The 16,341-nt window shown below is 49.6% G+C and overlaps 1 long non-coding RNA gene across 2 annotated transcripts; it reads left to right on the top strand.

The window, feature by feature from the left end:
- The first annotated feature begins 9,978 nt into the window (after window positions 1-9,978).
- On the top strand, window positions 9,979-14,849 carry LOC101126597 (uncharacterized). 2 transcript variants are annotated; one of them, XR_002005150.4, is made up of 3 exons: window positions 9,979-10,130; window positions 10,694-10,991; window positions 12,268-14,849. It is a non-coding gene; the product is annotated as an uncharacterized lncRNA (long non-coding RNA). The 2 variants fall into 2 exon arrangements; XR_008678014.2 differs by lacking the exon at window positions 10,694-10,991 and adding an exon at window positions 11,269-11,427 and having other exon boundaries at window positions 12,268-13,298.
- Window positions 14,850-16,341: the final 1,492 nt, after the last annotated feature.

Here is a 16,341-nt window from a genome sequence, read left to right as displayed (position 1 = left end):
AGGACTGAGGCCTGACTCCCAGCTGGAGTCTTGCCCACTGAGGTCTTAAATACGGCCCATGATCTGGGTCCCACTCTTCTCTCCATCTGTCCCAGTGGCAGCCATTCCCAGCATCAACTAAGGCCCTTGAATCTGTTTGGGCCTTGAGACTGGTACAGATGCAACCTGAGAATCAGGTCCTCACTCTACCCCTCCTATCGGTTGAAGAACCTGACCTCAGACAGACAAAAAGAGATGAAATGCCCTGGGCTGAGGCAGTTGTGTTTGGTGGAAAGATATCAAGAGTAGGAGGCAGACGGCTGTGTGCTCCTATCTCAGCACTGCCATTTGCAAGCTGCTCTGCCTTGGGTGAGTTAATTTCTCTGAGATTCAGCATCTTAACACTTAAATGATATGTGGTGGAGATGGCTAACTGTCCCCCATGGTTCGTCTCCCCTCTTCCATAGCACAAAATGAGATGGGGGCTGCCTGGGCAGGGACTACATTTCTGGGCATTCTTTACACTGAACCGACTGCTATTTATCATTTAGTTGTCCCCAGCAAAATGAGTGGAAGGGAAGCCTATCACTTCCAGACCAGTGTGGTTGAGATGCCAACTTATCTTCTTCACCATCTCTCCCAGCTTCCTCCCAGATGCAGGGGACTCCAGAGTTCTAAGCCTGGGTCCCTGAATCACCACATGGAGGAGAGCTGCCTGTTAACCAGAAGCACCAGCATTGTATTATTTGAGCAAAAAATATTCATTAAGCTACTGAATTGTGGAGGTTTATTTGTTATAGCAGCTGGCATTAGCCTAGCCAATATATAATCATATCTCCATGTTGTGAAGAGCTAAAGGGATCATACAGATAGCAGCTACATGTAATGAGCACTTACTGTGTGCCAGACTCTGTTCTTCACATGCATGGTCTGTCTCACTTAATCCTCAAAGCAACGACATTATCCATATTTTATAGCTGGGGAAACTCAAGCACAGAGAGGTGAAATTATATACCCAAGATCACACAGCTAGGAAGTACTAGATCTGACAATAAATCTGTGTTCTTAACCATTAAGTTGAACTGTTTCCCAAATGCAGTGTTAAATAGCATTTAATACAGTGTCCGGCACAGAGTGAGTGTTCCACAAATGGGCACAGTCACTGTTAATTAGGCTGAGCAAATGCACACCCCAGGAGCGTCTCCTCCTCGGGGCGCTGACATGGGTGTCCTTGCAGCTTATCCTGTTGCCTGATGCTCCACGGCCCCATCTGCTGGTGCCTAACTAACATCAGCTCCCCTCCATCTCTATCTCAGTGCCCTTACTGGTCTGCAGACCCCTGCTCAGCCACCGTGCACAGGCATATCCCTTTCCTCGACATTCCCCTGGGCCAGGCAAAGTGGGGAAATCTGTTCAGGGTCTCCTGATGCCTGTTGGAGTCTTTGTCTAAATGGGGCTGAGGCTCTCACTCTGGGCAGATGAATGACACAAGGGCGCCCTCTCTGGTGGGTGCAACCCTGGGGTTCCAGCCTCACCTGAGTGCCCTCAGTGCAGGACACAGCCCGCCCACCTGAACCCTGACCAGTCACAGCTTCCAGATGCCCCGAGTCACTCCTCAACAGGAACCCCTCCTGTTGGGGAGCCCGAAATGAAACCCAAGATTTCCTGAGGCTGAAACATCCCTCACAGCCCTTCCCTGCAGCCGACAGCCCCACGGGGGAGCCAACGAGCTGTCCCCTGCTCCCCTGGCAGAGGCCTCTGCGAGGTCCCCTGGACAGCTTCTGGCCTTGGCTTCAGCCCAGCCTCCCCCAGGGCTATTTCTGGCCAGGCGGGTAATAGATTTCTGCCTCCTTTTTGAGGGCCTTTTGTGTGCCCTCAAACCTGGGGCCAAATGCTCCCCCTCCAAAAGAAAAAAAAATAATAACAGCCGTGCTTCCAGCCCCTGCACTAGGAGACTTGCGGGGCCAGACGACCCCGGAGTGAGCTGGCTGAGGTTTCATTTCTGGTAACTGCCCACCCCTCTTCCCTGAGCCTGGCTTCACAAAGCTCGCTTGTGGGACACCAGTGAAGCATCTAATGTGTGGGATATATGGAGGCAGGGGCGCCTGCCCTGCATTTCCTGGCCTGTGATTTATGAGGTGGGGCTGGGCTTGCTTCCCTCCCTCCCCAGCCCGACCCTGCCCAGTCTGGGAGATACAGAGGCTGGAATTCTCCCCGGTGGGGGTCCAGGATCAGGCACCCTGCCACACTGCTCCAGGAATCTGCTGTGTCTCCTGCCTGCCTGTCAGAGGCTAAAGGAAGCCATGATTTCCACATTATACATAAGGAAACTGAGGCACAGTTAGGCAGCTAGACTTGGGTCCCAAATGGGGGAGCTTGGGCCAGCAGAAATTGCCTTCTCTGGAGGCCAGCATTTTTCATACCTGTACTCATTGGAATCTTCTGGGAGGTGTTTAAAAATGCTGATTTCCAGCAAGAATTCTCAAGAGACTGACTCAGCCATGTTCAGTACACACTGTCATAGAGGGTGCACTTTAAGAGGCATCAGACAACTCCTCAGGGATGATGTTGAAACCTGCAGAAGTCCCAACCCTGGCCTGAGCCTGCACCACATCCTGAATCTACAGGGGATGGGCCTGGGCATTTTGCTTTTAACAAAGCCTGAAAACTCCTGAATATGAAAGCCGAAAGGGACTGTGACATTGAAGAGTCCAGATTTCCTGTTTTCTGGATGAGAAGACTGAAGCTGGGAGTGAGAGGAGGTCTTGGCCAAGGTCACACTTCAGGGTGGCTGGGCCTTTCCTTGAGGACAGAAGAGAGAGGTGTGGGCTCTCCAGGAACCTGGAGGAGGTGAGAGGGAGAAAGGAAGAGCTTCACCAACCTGAATGCAGATAGGCTTGAACATCCCTACCTCCGGGAGGCTGGAGTTGACGCCTGATCCCAGGCATCTGTCCCTCCATCACTCAGGGTCAGAAAACCCCTCCCCACTTTCTGCAGTGGGACAGAAGCTCCTCCCTCTAGTTAGTGTCAGGGCTTAGTGTCAGCATCTGTAAGTTTGTCTTGAAGGCTCTGTCAGGCCCCTTAACAGACATCAGGTCCCTGCTCTCCAGGAAAAAGTCACAGCCATCCTCTAACTGCCCAAACATGGACCCAGTCAGCCTTCCCCATGACCCACCCCCAGAACCCTGGGGCCCCTGGGGCACCCAGTCCCCAGGCCTGGGTGCAGGCTGCTTGGGCAGCATGTGGATGTGTGTTTGCCTGAATTAAAAGGAAATAGATGGATGGAAGGGAAATTGTGTACAATTAATAAACAATGGTGCTTGGTTTGGATTTTCCATTGCCTTCAACTTTCAGAACATTGCTCCCATGAGAACGGACAGCTGTAACCCGAAAGAGGAAGGCCGGACATGGAACCAGATGCCCAGGGGCTCGCCTCCCAGCCTGGCAAGTGGCTGGGTGTCTCGTGAGTGCTGCCATCCCTCTCTGAGTCTCCGCTTCCTTAGCTGTAAAGTGCAGGCTGCCAACTCTCCTTCACCCAGTCTCCGTCACAGCTTCCTGGGAGCCTGATTTGGGATGACGCAGGCGGAAGTTCCCAGCATGCATAGGTGCTGGATAGACAATTGTCCCCTAGAAGGGGACACACAAACAATTCTCAGAGGGAGCCCTCTGGCTTGTCCACGTGGAGATTCTGCACACCAAACACATTTTATAAACAGCACGTGTTAGCTAGCAGACATGGCTGTTCTCTCACTGTTGAGGAAAGGGGTGGAAATGTAGTCAGGTAAATATTTTTCAGGAAGGATCTTTCTCTCAGTACTTTTTCTGCCCCCAGATGTGTAAAAATTGAGAGAATGAATATAGAATTATCTTCCTGAGAGATTCTCCACACCGATCTTTACTGAAATTTAACAGACATGTAGGAAAATGCACAATCCTAAGTGATAGCTCAGTGGGTTTCACGAACTAATCATTAGACATCCATGAAACTTGCGCCCAGGTCAAAAAGCTTCTAGCACCAGCATCTTAGAGTCTCTGTTGACCCAAAGTCCCCCCCAAGTCATGAGCCTCCCGCCCACAGCAACCATAACCACTATCCTGAGTTCTGCCAGTCTGCTCTTTAACTGTATATGAATAAATCCTACTGTATGTAGTGTTTGTTTGCTGTCTGGCTTCTTTACTTTGATGTTATGTTAGTGGTTTTAATTTGCCTTTCCCTGATTGGTAATGAGGTTGAACCTCCTTACATATACTTATTGGCCATTTTGTGAAGTACCTGTTTGAATCTTTTACCTAGATGTCTATTGGGATATCTGCCTTTTTACTGATTTGCAGGAGCTCTTTATTTATGATGGACAATGTTTAGGTATTTAGGTCCTTTATGAAGACTCCCTACCTCTTACTCAGACAGTTCATCCTGAAGACTTCAGGAGTTCTGGTCCCAATGGAAACCCATGGAATACAATCATTCAAGAGATTCCTCCCTGGATCTCAATAGCAGCTTGATGCTGCCTTCTTCTTCAGAGTGCACTGTGGCTCTGCTGCACATAAAGAAGCTGGAGAATTTCGTCTCTGGGCTCTTCTTGCCTCTACCTCCCCCATGCCTCTTTTTCACTTTTTGGTAACCTACCAGCTAGGTTCTGTTTCCATGGGCCTTGCTCTCAGCTGGCAAAAAAACAAATCACTTTTAAGGTGTATGGCAACCAGGTAGCTCCATGTCTTTTGGTTTCTGCATGGATGGGAGTGTAAGGAGGGTGGGAGTGGGACCTCAAGGAGTAGCTGGCACCCTCCTACTGCCTGTCACTGCACCTGGGACTCCCCCACTAAAGCTTTAATCCTCAATGACAGCAGCTCTTTACAACATGGGAAGTATTTCCATATTTCAGCTGCAGGCTCAAGTGTCCTAGTGTGTACCTGCTGAATCCCAGTTTGCCTGTTGCTGAGCCCTGACCAGGTCTGTGGTGTTGGGCTGATTTTCGTCTTAGCCTCATCCCTGCCTGGGCCCAGAAGGAACAGCATGTGCTGCTGCCTGTGGCTCACTTGCATCCCATAATACCACGCTTTTGATCCTCAAACCTTATGCCAATCACACATTCCTAGTCACAAGTCAGCAGCTCACTTTTGGCCTCCATTGGGCAAAACGCCGTCACAGAGCTTAACGGGAAACTTCAAGGGATAAGGTGGCAATGTGGGATCACAGGCACCATGGTAGATAGGCTGAGTGAGGGAGATGTTTTTCAGCAGGGGTCAGATTTAGGGAATCCAGCTGACTTCGGTGAACCAGCAGGAGGCCGAGCTCCATGCTGTTCCTGGACATCTCTTCTAGAGCTGGATATACATTACTCTCTGTTGCCTAATTGTCCCCAGAGCAGGAAACCAAAAGGTCTTGTGGAAGTTATTGCCTTGACATTTTGACTGAGCCATTTCCCCTCCAGGTGGGTGACCCAGAGCCTGTGTGTATTGGGCAGATACCAAAAATAACATTCACTAGTCTTAAAGTCATGTCCCCCAAAGCGTTCCCTTCTGCACATCTAAGCTCTGAAAGAATACTTTTTAAAGGTTAGGCATCTCCTCCAGGAAAGGCATTTTGTTGTCTTATTTGAGCAAAGAATGCACTTAGAGCTTCCAATTGACCCTGCCAGCCTGAGCAGAAGAGAGATTTCATCTTCAAGGGTCACTATGAGGGTAAAACTTGAAACACATTTTCCTTTTTTAATGGAATACATGCTCAAGAGGAAAGATTCAAATGATAGAGATGGTCTGAATGCTCAGCCTAAATGTTCAGTGCTTTATGGCAAGAACAAGCATGTTACCAGCACCATTTCCATGAGTGCATCGGTAAGTGAAAGCTATGCTATGCTGTGGTAACAAGTGAGCCCCCAAATATCAGTGGCTTGCAACTACAAAGATTTCTTTCTTGCTGAAGTTACTTGTCCATGGGGGATTGGCTATACTCTGTTCTGTGTCTCCTTTACCCTGGGACCTTAGTTAAGGGAGCAGCCCCTATCAGGGGTGTTGAGGTCTCATGATGAAAGGAAACCAGAGAACTCAATGGTGCCAGGCAACAGCTTTTAAAGCTTCAACCCGGAAGGGATAAATGTCATTATTATTGTATTTCATTGGCCAGAGCAAGTCACATGGCCAAGCCAGTGGTCAGCATATGGAGAGAGCATATTTTGATCAACAATACAATCTTCATGATGGGCAAAGGTCAGAATGAGTTCTGCCTCTATAGAGCTTTTGTTTCTAGTACTCCCGGGACCTTCTCACCTTAAAGGATTGCTTGTCTGAAACCTCTTTATTCCACATATCCCTGACTCCGTGGGTGCTCCGTCCCCAGCATGCCCTAGTGTGTGTTCTGCAGAATGCTATTTTTCCAATGTCAATAGCTGTTCAGAGAGGAAAGGGTTCCATGGTTAAATAAGTTTGGGAAACACTGAGTTAAACAGGAGTCTTTACTGCAGGGTCTCAGAGCCTTTAATACCTAGTGAATTGTCCATTTTAAAGAAGGAGATAGTCCACGGGGCCACTGCCTTGTCCTTCTAGGTCAGTGTTTGTCATTTTAGCTGCACGTTAGAATCAGCGGCAGAACTTTTAAGGCCATCCTGATGGCCAAGATTCACCCCAGACCAATATCCTTACCATCTCTGTGGGCAGAACAAGCATGGGCATTTTCTAAAAGCTCTCCACATCCTCCTCATGATTCCAGTGGGCAGCCAGGTTTGGGAACCACTTCTATGGGGATGGTCCCTCTGGGAATTGGCTGTCCACAGGGTTGATCTAGCAGTCAACATTCAAGAAGAGGCTGGGGTGGATTGGTAGCAGTTTCTTGCACCTGCTGAATAGACAGGCTGCAGACAGAATGTCCAGGACAGTCCAGATGGGCCAGTGGTCTTTAGAACTGAACCTGCAGAGAGTGAGGAAGAGGCTAATGTAGAAACTGCCTCAGCTGTATTCCACATAGGTTCAATCTTGAGTCATCCCTGGGTAGGACAAAGAGAAGTCTTGACTGCTGCATCACGTGGTAACTCATGGGGCCAGAGCACCACCATCAGGGTCATACTCCTGCGTCTTGTACCTCGCCACTCACCGTATAGTAAGAAAGTAATCAGCTGCTCCATCTGTAGGTAGAGGTTGGGACTTACTCACCTCTGTGTCTCCCTGATTCAGTGCAGTGTCAGGCACATAGTAGTTGCTCACTAAATGTTGCACAACAGAGTGCAAATACATCCCTTGTCTTAAAGGAGCCCCTAACAATCTCAAGACTTTTGCTTCCCATGTCTGTTGTACAGGGTTCAATTCAGATAAACCACAGGGAAGCAGGGTAAGCTTATAGATTCCTTTGACATCCAACATGAGGACTATCAGCACAGGTTTAAGGATTAGCAGCTTTACTGTGGCTGCAGAGGAAATGGAAAATTAAGGCTTATGTTTTGGATTATGAAATGGAATTGGTTCCCTTTATGCCTCTCAGGGGAAGAGAGAAACATTTCCATCATCTCAATTTATAAAAAGCAATCTTAAGGCCAAGAAGAGATAAGTGGAGTAATTCAGAAACCCTTAATTTGGGCCATTTCTTAAATCCCACCAGTCTGCAATTTGTGCACATGAGCTTCCCTGAAAGTGTTGCATTTCCTGAGGCTGGCTGTTCCTCTGAGAGACAATCCAGCAGGTTGAGGGGACTGTGGCCTAGGGAGCAGGACAGGGATGGGAAGGGAAGGGTGGGAGCAGAGTGTGGTAGCAGACTTGAATGACAGGCTGAGCATATGCACTTTATCTCCTGGGCCAGTGGCTCGTGACCTCAGTGAGTATCCAGATGCTGTGAGACTGTGTAGAAAACATGACTGCCTAGACGTCCCCCCATACCCAATTTTTGTTCAGTAGGTGTGGGATAGAAAGCACCTCTGGTGGGTGAATTTGAGCAGGCAAATGACTTCATAGTGTAGGAAGCCCAGCCGCTGGATTCAAAGCCAGCTCAAGTAGTGTAGCAGACACTGTGGTGTCCTGGTCTAGCCCCTCACCTGACCCCTTCAGTGCACATCTGCCTGACTACCACTGCCTGCCCTGCATCCCTTTCCTGAGGTCTCTCTCTGGCCCTAGAGCCACTCTGCCCTTCCAAATAGCAGGCCAGAAATGCTGGAGAATTAGCTCTTCCTGGGAGCAGCCCTGAACCAGTGACTGATGGGAGTGGGGTATAAATACCCCAGCTCCCTGGTCCATTAGGTAGGATAGCTTGGAGATGCATGCTCTACCCAGTCTCCCAGATGCCCCCAGCAGGATTGAGCTCCAGTTGCCACTCAGGAGCCACTTGATAATACACCTTTCATGGGCCTCCTTCCTATCCTTGTCTCACTTCCCACTGCCCAGCTGGTGTTTTCTGGAATCTCCTGCCCTCATACCCTTGTCTCAGGCTCTGCTGCTGGAAGGACCCAAAAGATGGGAGTCAGCGAGAGCTGTGTTGTGTGGCTTTGAATGCACTAACTGATACAAAACTACATATAAAACTACATGTAAAGCATGGGGATAGTAGACACAAAATTCAGCACAGTGGTTACCTCTCTGGGGTGTGGGGGGAGGGGCTGGCGGGGCAGTCTTGGGGTTGGTCTATTTTCTCAGCTGGGAGGTGGGTTCAGGGATATGTATTTCATGATTCTTTATGCCTTACATGTACATTATATATTCCTCTTTGGAATGCATGACATAGACTCCATAATAAATTATTGTAAAATTATCTGGGGACCACATAAACCCTATTTGCTGGCCACATCTAGTCCCTAGGCCACCTGTTTCTGACACCTCCCTTACAGATAACAAAACTTGGACTCAGGGCTTTCAGCCACGATATATTGCTTCGTTTTACATTTTTACAAATTGGGAAATTTCACATCAAAATAGAAATGTTCAACTCCCTTGAAAGACAATCAGAAGATCAGACAAGGCTGGACCCACGTTTCTACAGGATAACAGGTGCCAGAGCTGCGTTGCTGGGGATTTGCTAGGCGGGGTGGAGTGCCTGCTGCTCCATCCCCAGAGCAGCATCCGTCCTTCCTGTGACCTTTCTGTCCTCCCCTATAGACGTCTGAGCCGAGCTCACAAATGGGAGAACCTCTCCAATGGTTCACCCATGCAATGCCCTCGGTGGAGAGCCCAGCACAGGCCCAGTGCTAAATAAGGCCACTCCTTGTCACTGTGGTTAGAGAAGATAACTCCAACACCCGAGGGGGCAGCTGGGCTTAGTGTCCTTGTCCTGAGCCTGCTGAGGTGCTGTGATACGGCCAAGGTCACCGTCTGGACAGCAGTGCCATCAGGACTCCACCCAGTCCCTGGGGCGTATCTGCAGGTTCACTGGGCCTCAACTCCAGGGAGCAGGGGCCAGGCCGAGCTCCCCAAGGCCTTGGGTGCCCCAGCTCAGGCCAGCTGCTCTGACAGAGCCCACACTTTGTAGCCAGAGGCAAGGCAGGGGCAGTGGGGGAGACCTGCCAGACAGGTGGCATCTCGGGCCTCCAGGATGAGTGCGACAAAGGGATGCGCTGGAGTTCCGCCTCCCAGAGCAGCTCCTCCCCTGGCCGGGGAACGGAGGTGGACTTCGGGGCCTGAGAATCCTTGCCAGCGGATGGAGGCTTTGTTTGCCTCGCTGAGTCCCCAGACCAGGGGCCGGCCGGAGAGAGGGCTTTTTCCTGAGAGGCTGGACTTTCCCACAGGAACAAAGTGGGGCTTGTTAGCCGGGCATGAATCTTGGCGTGAGGCGGCCCAGGCCAGGCTCGGCGCTGCCAGGCGGCGGCTCCGCGATATCAGGCAAATTCCGCCTTCCCCACAGCTGGGGCTGACAGCAGGAAGCCCCAGGGAGGCTCCGGACAAAAGCAGAAAAATGGGCCACGTTTATTCATTCACTGACCAGCCCGGGCCTGGCTGGCCCGGGGGCCCTGTCTCCATGGCTACAGGCGGCCTTCAGCGCTCCTGGTTGGCTCCTCTGTGACCACAGCCCCTCCACTGCCACACACCCCAACACACAGAGACACAGCATCATGAAGGCAGAGGCTGCCTCGGGACGGCTCCGCCCCAGGGAGCGTGGGGCCATCTGAGCCAAACAGAATAGAGGGCTTGGACACAGCCCAGGATGTGAGTTGAGACCTGAATGTCAAGACCAGTCCTGGGTGAGTGAGGGGAATGCAACAGGTTCAAATCCACACACCAGCTAAGCACCTACTGTGTGCGGGGCAGGGGTGCGTCCGTCAAGCCAACTCAGTTTGTTCTCACTCCTCTGGTTCGAAAATAGAGGCTGGGGAGCCCATTGAGGGAGGCACACCCTTTGCCTTGGGAAGGTATCAGGCAGGAACTGTCATCGGCATTGAGTCTTGAAGGATGCATAGAAGTTTGCCAAGCAGGGAGGCAAAGGGCATTCCCGGCAGAAGGAATGGCTTGAGCACAGGCTCCGAGGCCTGCAAGTAATGTGTAGTGTGATTAGGGTAACTGAAAGGCTCTTTCAACTGGAGTGGAGGGAAGAGGACGCAGCTGAAAATGAGGCAGTTGTGGGGGCGGGACGACCGTGCAGTGTGACTCAGAGAACCGGGGCCATCTGCTCCCCTGTCACTGTCCTGTTAGAAAAGACCCCCAGTAATTCTGTGAGTTGTGAATTTCAGAGAGGACAGAGGTTAACGTACAGCTAATACTTTGCAGTTTACAGAGAACTTTCATATATTCATGTGATCTTATTTAGACCTATGACCACCCAGCTGGGAGGGAGCTGACAGATGAGGAAACTGAGGCCCAGAGTGGTGCTGGAGGTCTCTGAGCCAGGAAGTGGCCCATCGGGACTGGAATGCAGGGCCCTGAGCCTGACAGCACTCTCCGGGAAGGGGCTAGAGCCCCGAGGGATGAGCGAAATGATTATGATCATCTTTGTCCCACGCTTGCAAGTTCTAGAACTGCTACAAAGGAGCAGCCACGAGTGTCCCCCCCTTCCAGACCACTCCAAGCTGCTTCTAGAGGGACTGGACATCCCGGAGCAGAAACAGGTCTAAATCCCAGGCAACTTAAAATCAGGGATATGGTGAATGGGTCAGAGCCTGGGAGCAGGCACAAGAGAGGCTGTCAATGTCTGATGGCCCGGACCACCCTTCCTGTCTTTCACGGGCCCACTCTGCTTCTCTGGCCCTGGGTCTCCCAGATGGGGCCAACGGGCTGGGCCTACAAGAGTGACCTTGGGACCCAAAGGCTGGTGGGAGGGGGGTGCCATGAGACACTGCTATGACGTAGTGCCATTTAGCCTTCACAACAACCTCTGTTTTGCAGGTGAGGAAACTGAAGCTCTGAGAGCAGTAGCTCCCCTGAGCCGTGCAGCTGGAGAGTGCTGCGCCGACAGCAGAGCTGGGGCTCTTTGCAGGTGCACAGAGGAAAGGTTTGCTTCCCTTGCCGAGTTTCCTCAGGCTCACTTCCACCCCCAGCCCTCAGGTGTGTCTGACCTCTGCCCACTGAAAGGCGCCTTCCCTCTGCCGCTGGGCTCGGCTGTCTGCTTTCTTTCTGCTGCCTCTGACTTCTGCCAACTTGACATTGGCTTCCAGTTCCTTCTGTCTTTCAGAGTTTGACATTGTTGATCCTCATCCTGAAGTCTCACCTGAGTCTCCTTCACCTGGTTGTGCTACCCAGAAAAAAAATAAATAAATAAATAAAAAGGAAGAAAAAGGAAAAAAAAATAAACAAAACCAAGAAAAAGGAAGAAGAGGGCTGTGGGATTAGCACCAAAGCCTCCTGGGTGCAGACCCGCCCATTGGCCTCTTCTCAGGGTGCTTTTGGCTTTGGGTAAAGAAGAAATGATAATAATGATACCTAAAAACCATTTAGGACAGAAATGGCAAACATAGCATAGCAGGAGCGCCCTCCAATCTGGCACCTGAGGCAGGCATAGCTAATCGATCCTAGCACTCTCTCTGGCTCAGCTTGGCCTCAGCTTCAGCATTCTTCTCAATGCAGGGATCAGGCAGCCACCACCAGGCAGAGTCGACACCCAAGAGAACCTGCACTTGTCACCCCTGCCTATGAGTCTGTACTCTCCATCTGAGCCTCATTTTTGCCCCGTTTGTCCAGGCAGCTGTAATTATCTTCATTTTACAGGTGAAGAGACTGAAGCCCAGACTGATATTTTCTGCAACACACAGCTACTTCATGACAGAACTAAGGATGAGAACTGAGGCCTCTCTCTCTGTCCCTGCTCAGGACACATTTAAAAGGCCCCATGCAATCAAGGAGGTAGCATTTGAATAGATTTATTCTTCCTTCTTTTTTGTTTTCCAGTCCCATTTTCCACTGCTTTGGTCAGGGAGTGAGTCCCCTGATGTCATCCGAGGATATGAGGCATCGCTAAATCTGGCCATCCCCTGAAGCACCCAGCCTCACCGACTTCCTGAAGCGTGGATGAACACTGTGGCCACAAATGTGCTGTGACAACCGCTGACAAGGAGAGTGAGTGATGTTTGTGCCATCCTGCTGAGCACAAGGGAGCTGCTTGGGGAAGCCAGGGGCTGGGGCATCTCAATAGCACTGAGGGCAGCCTCGGGGGGGCTTCACAGCACACCCACCCCCAGATCACTGCTGATTCTGGGGGATGCATGACAGAGCTTTCTGACCTTGCACTTCCCTTTGGCTGCTAAACTGAATGAAGCCTCCGTCTTAGACCCAACCCCCTGCTGAGTGTCTCTCTCTTCTGTTCTTTGCCATCCCTGCCCCCAAACCTGGAAAATTCCTCTGCACCTCCACATGCAGTTGGTGCCAAATGTCTCCCACCTACCTGCCTGGGTCTCTGCCCCTCACCTTCTCACAAGTGGCTGTGTTCTTCCACTCACCTGCTGGGACACACACTGGCTCACCAGCCCCCATCCTCTCCACACCGTCTCACCTGCCTGGCTCGCCTTCTTCCCCGTCACCTGCAGACAGGTCATTTCCCAGACATACCTGCCCTACTCTGACTAGTTGGCATGGTGAGGCCGTCACTCCCTTCTCTCCAGAGTCCCATGTGCTCTCCAGGCACAAATTCACCCAGACATTTCTTGATCTAGCTCTGTCCCAGAAAGTGTTACCTTTGCAATGGCAAATACCTGTATTAACTGCCGTGCAAGTGACACATACTTATCATGTGCTCGCCTGTTCCAGGCACCGATGGCTGTCTTTTTTATTTTGTGTCAGGTTCCAGTGAGTGAGTCTGACTTATGATTGTATAGACTTAGCTCACATCCTCCTTCCTCCACCTTGACAATCGTGCTAATGACAAAGTTGTCATTTACTGAGCACTTGCCATGTACCAATCACTGTGCCAGGAGATTTACCTGCATGGGCTGACAAAATCTTTGCAATATTCTTGAAAGAGAGGCAAGTATGTTCCTCTATTTTGTAGATGAGAAAACTGGGCTCAGAAAATGAAGTCATTTTGCCCCCAGGTCACCCAACCAGCGAGTGGCAGAACTATGTTTAAAAGTCAGGATTATCTATCCCAGAGACCCTGTGCTGCCCACCATGGCACACTGCTTCTCCAGTCAAAGAAAGGTAGCTTAAAGATATCTGCTTTCCAAAATGCTTGAACATTTGTTAGAATATGGAAGAAGATAATATATGGTCCTGTCCTTGAAGAATTGATACTCTATTTGGGGAAACAAAGCAACTCACATTGCCAGCCAATATTTATTTAAATTTCATCTCAGAAAAATAGCAAAAGAGATTTTATTTAACCTTTCAACAGTGATTTTCTGATTATGTCTGTTTGAGTATTCTGTAGGATAGACAGCTAAGGCAGTCATGGACTTAGTGGGAAAAAGTTCAGCAATCCATTATTAATGTCTGTTTGGGGTGCAGGCATGGGTAGTGGAGCTAGATGTGCCACCAATTTCATTTTTTCTATATAGTAGAAAACATGAGAGTTTCTAATAAATTCCTAACTATATAAAGCAGACAAGAGAGGAAAGAGAAAGATACCTGTGTGATTGGGAGAGGCTGCCTGAGGAAGGTAAGATATGACCTGTTTGGAGTCATTGTACCCCTGGGGCGTGAGGCATCATCAAGGCCAGATTGAATTTTCTAAGGTATGATAAAAAGTTTGGTTCTTCCATGTGCCTTGGTTCCTCTTCTCTAAAATGGCTAATGCTGTCCAATTAAGATCTAGAAGGCCCTTTCTGATGCCAATGTTTCTAAATAAAGATATCTAATAAGGGTGGAACACTTCACAGCTCTCAACCTCCTCTCAGACCCCCTAACAAGCCCATGATGCAGCCATTTTAGAGATGAAAAACTGAGGACCAGAGAGCTGACACCCATGTTAGCAGAAGTTAGTGGAACCCAGTTCTCTTAACTCTAACCATTCTCTAATCCAAAAGTATATTTACAGATTTTCAAATAATTAGGAAATGTTAGTAATATTTAGAAGCTCCTCAGATGATTCTAGTTTTCAGCCATGGTTGAGAATGTTGCTAAAAAGTAAGTTTTATGGCTGATTTCAGAGAAGGAAACAGGTTCAGAGTGGTTAAGCAACTTGTCCAAAGTCACACAGTCAGAACATAGTGGAGTGGGAACTCCACGGAGGCAGCCTGACTGCTTAACCCATGTGTCTATTGTGCCCCAGGCACTGTCACATATTAGTTCATTTAATTCTCTCAACAACTTTATTTTTTTTAACTCTGAAAACTAATCCAGAAAAGTTAAATAACCAGCCCAAAATTGCAGAGCTAATAAAAGGCAGCTAACAATGTTTTCTATCTTGATTCTATTTGGGTGGACAAGTGTGTGTATTTTTCAATAGTCATTTGATGGGTCACTTAAGATCTGTACATCACACTATATGTTGATTTTACTTTTAAAAGGCACAAATAAACTGACCTCTGGGTAACAATATCAAGCAGAGATATTGTGATGTCTCCTTCTTATTTGGAAATGCATTTAAAAGTAGAGTGAATGGATAAGGAGATAAATAAGTGGGCAGTTATGTGATAAAGATGGTGGGTCTATGGGGTTCATTACATAAGTGCTATTCTTTCAACTTTTCTGCATGTTTGAACATTTTACATAGTAAAATGTTGCATGGGGGACAGCAATCCAAACATTCCATGAGACTGAGTTCAGTGACGACAGGGATCTCTGCCTGTTTTGTTACTGAGTCTCCAGCACCAGGAATAGTGCCTGGCATGAAGCAGGTGCACAGTAAATATTTGCTGAATGGAAAATGATGGGAGGGTTTTTAGCCTATGGCTTTAACGCTTAAAGTAAACACTTACCTTGGAGAGAGGATTGGATGATATCTGTGAACAAGGGCGGTGGGAGGAGGGACACTGGGCAGAGTAAGGCGAGTGGGCACAGTAGGGCACAGAGCTCTGGTGGCTTTGCAAGCATGAACTCAGCTGGTTCTTACTTCTGGAAGCTGAGTGACATCCTCATCCCCAGGTGTAGCTGTAGCCGGAGCTGGGCTTTATACAGGCGTGTGCTGCCCTCATGTGGCCAAGCAGAAGAATATTGCGCTGGTGTCGGAAGGGCCTCTTTCCCCTGATCCCTGATAGGCAGTTAGTTACTCAGATGCTTGGAAGCAAAGGTTGCGGCCAGAGGAACCGTGTCTCTGTGGCCTGGGCTTCATGCCCCTCTCTTAGCTAGGAGATAGTGGTCAAGTTTAAAACTTCCTCTGGGCAGGGTGGCACATCTGTAGTCCCAGCTGCTCAGGAGGCTGAGGTGGGAGGATGGCTTGAGCCCAGGAGGTCGAAGCTGCAGTGAGCTATGATTGTGCTGCTATACTCCAACCTGAGCAACAGAGTGAGACCCTGTCTCTAAAAAGAAGACAAGTTCCTCATGCTTCCTATTAGCTAATGTTCTCCCAGTGGGGGTGTGGGTTTCCCAGACCTCACAGCGGTCCTGAGATTTGAGAGAAGGAGCTGCCATGTGTCAGCACCCACTGCTGCTGCTACTCCTCCATGGGCTGTTGGGCATCCCACTGACCCCACCAATGACCATACATGAGACCACTCAAGATCTCATTTACGGACCGGAAAGCAGGGGCTCGGAGAGATCAAGTCACATGCAGCACGTTGGGGACAGGGAAACCGCCTCTGGGAAGTCCAGAGTGTAACAAAGAAGATGCTAGCTTCCCTCTGTGGGGTTCTGAGGACTCCCAAATTCTGGCTGAGGAAAGCTGGCAAGGAGCCAGGGAAGTTTGGAAAAGCCCCAGTACTCACGTACACACCCTGAGCCTTTCAGCTCTTACAGAGGCAAGTTGGAGCTGTCATCCACCACTTCCACCCCTCCCAGACCCAGCTGTGTGACCCTGGGGAAAGTGACTCAGCCTCTCTGAGCCCTACCTCAATGTGTCAAATATGGATCATAATACCCTCACTTTTTAAG

The sequence above is a fragment of the Gorilla gorilla genome, chromosome 2 (genome assembly GCF_029281585.2).
Source record: "Gorilla gorilla gorilla isolate KB3781 chromosome 2, NHGRI_mGorGor1-v2.1_pri, whole genome shotgun sequence".
NCBI classification, from domain to species: Eukaryota; Metazoa; Chordata; class Mammalia; order Primates; family Hominidae; genus Gorilla; species Gorilla gorilla.
This window is presented reverse-complemented; position numbering and strand designations above follow the sequence as displayed.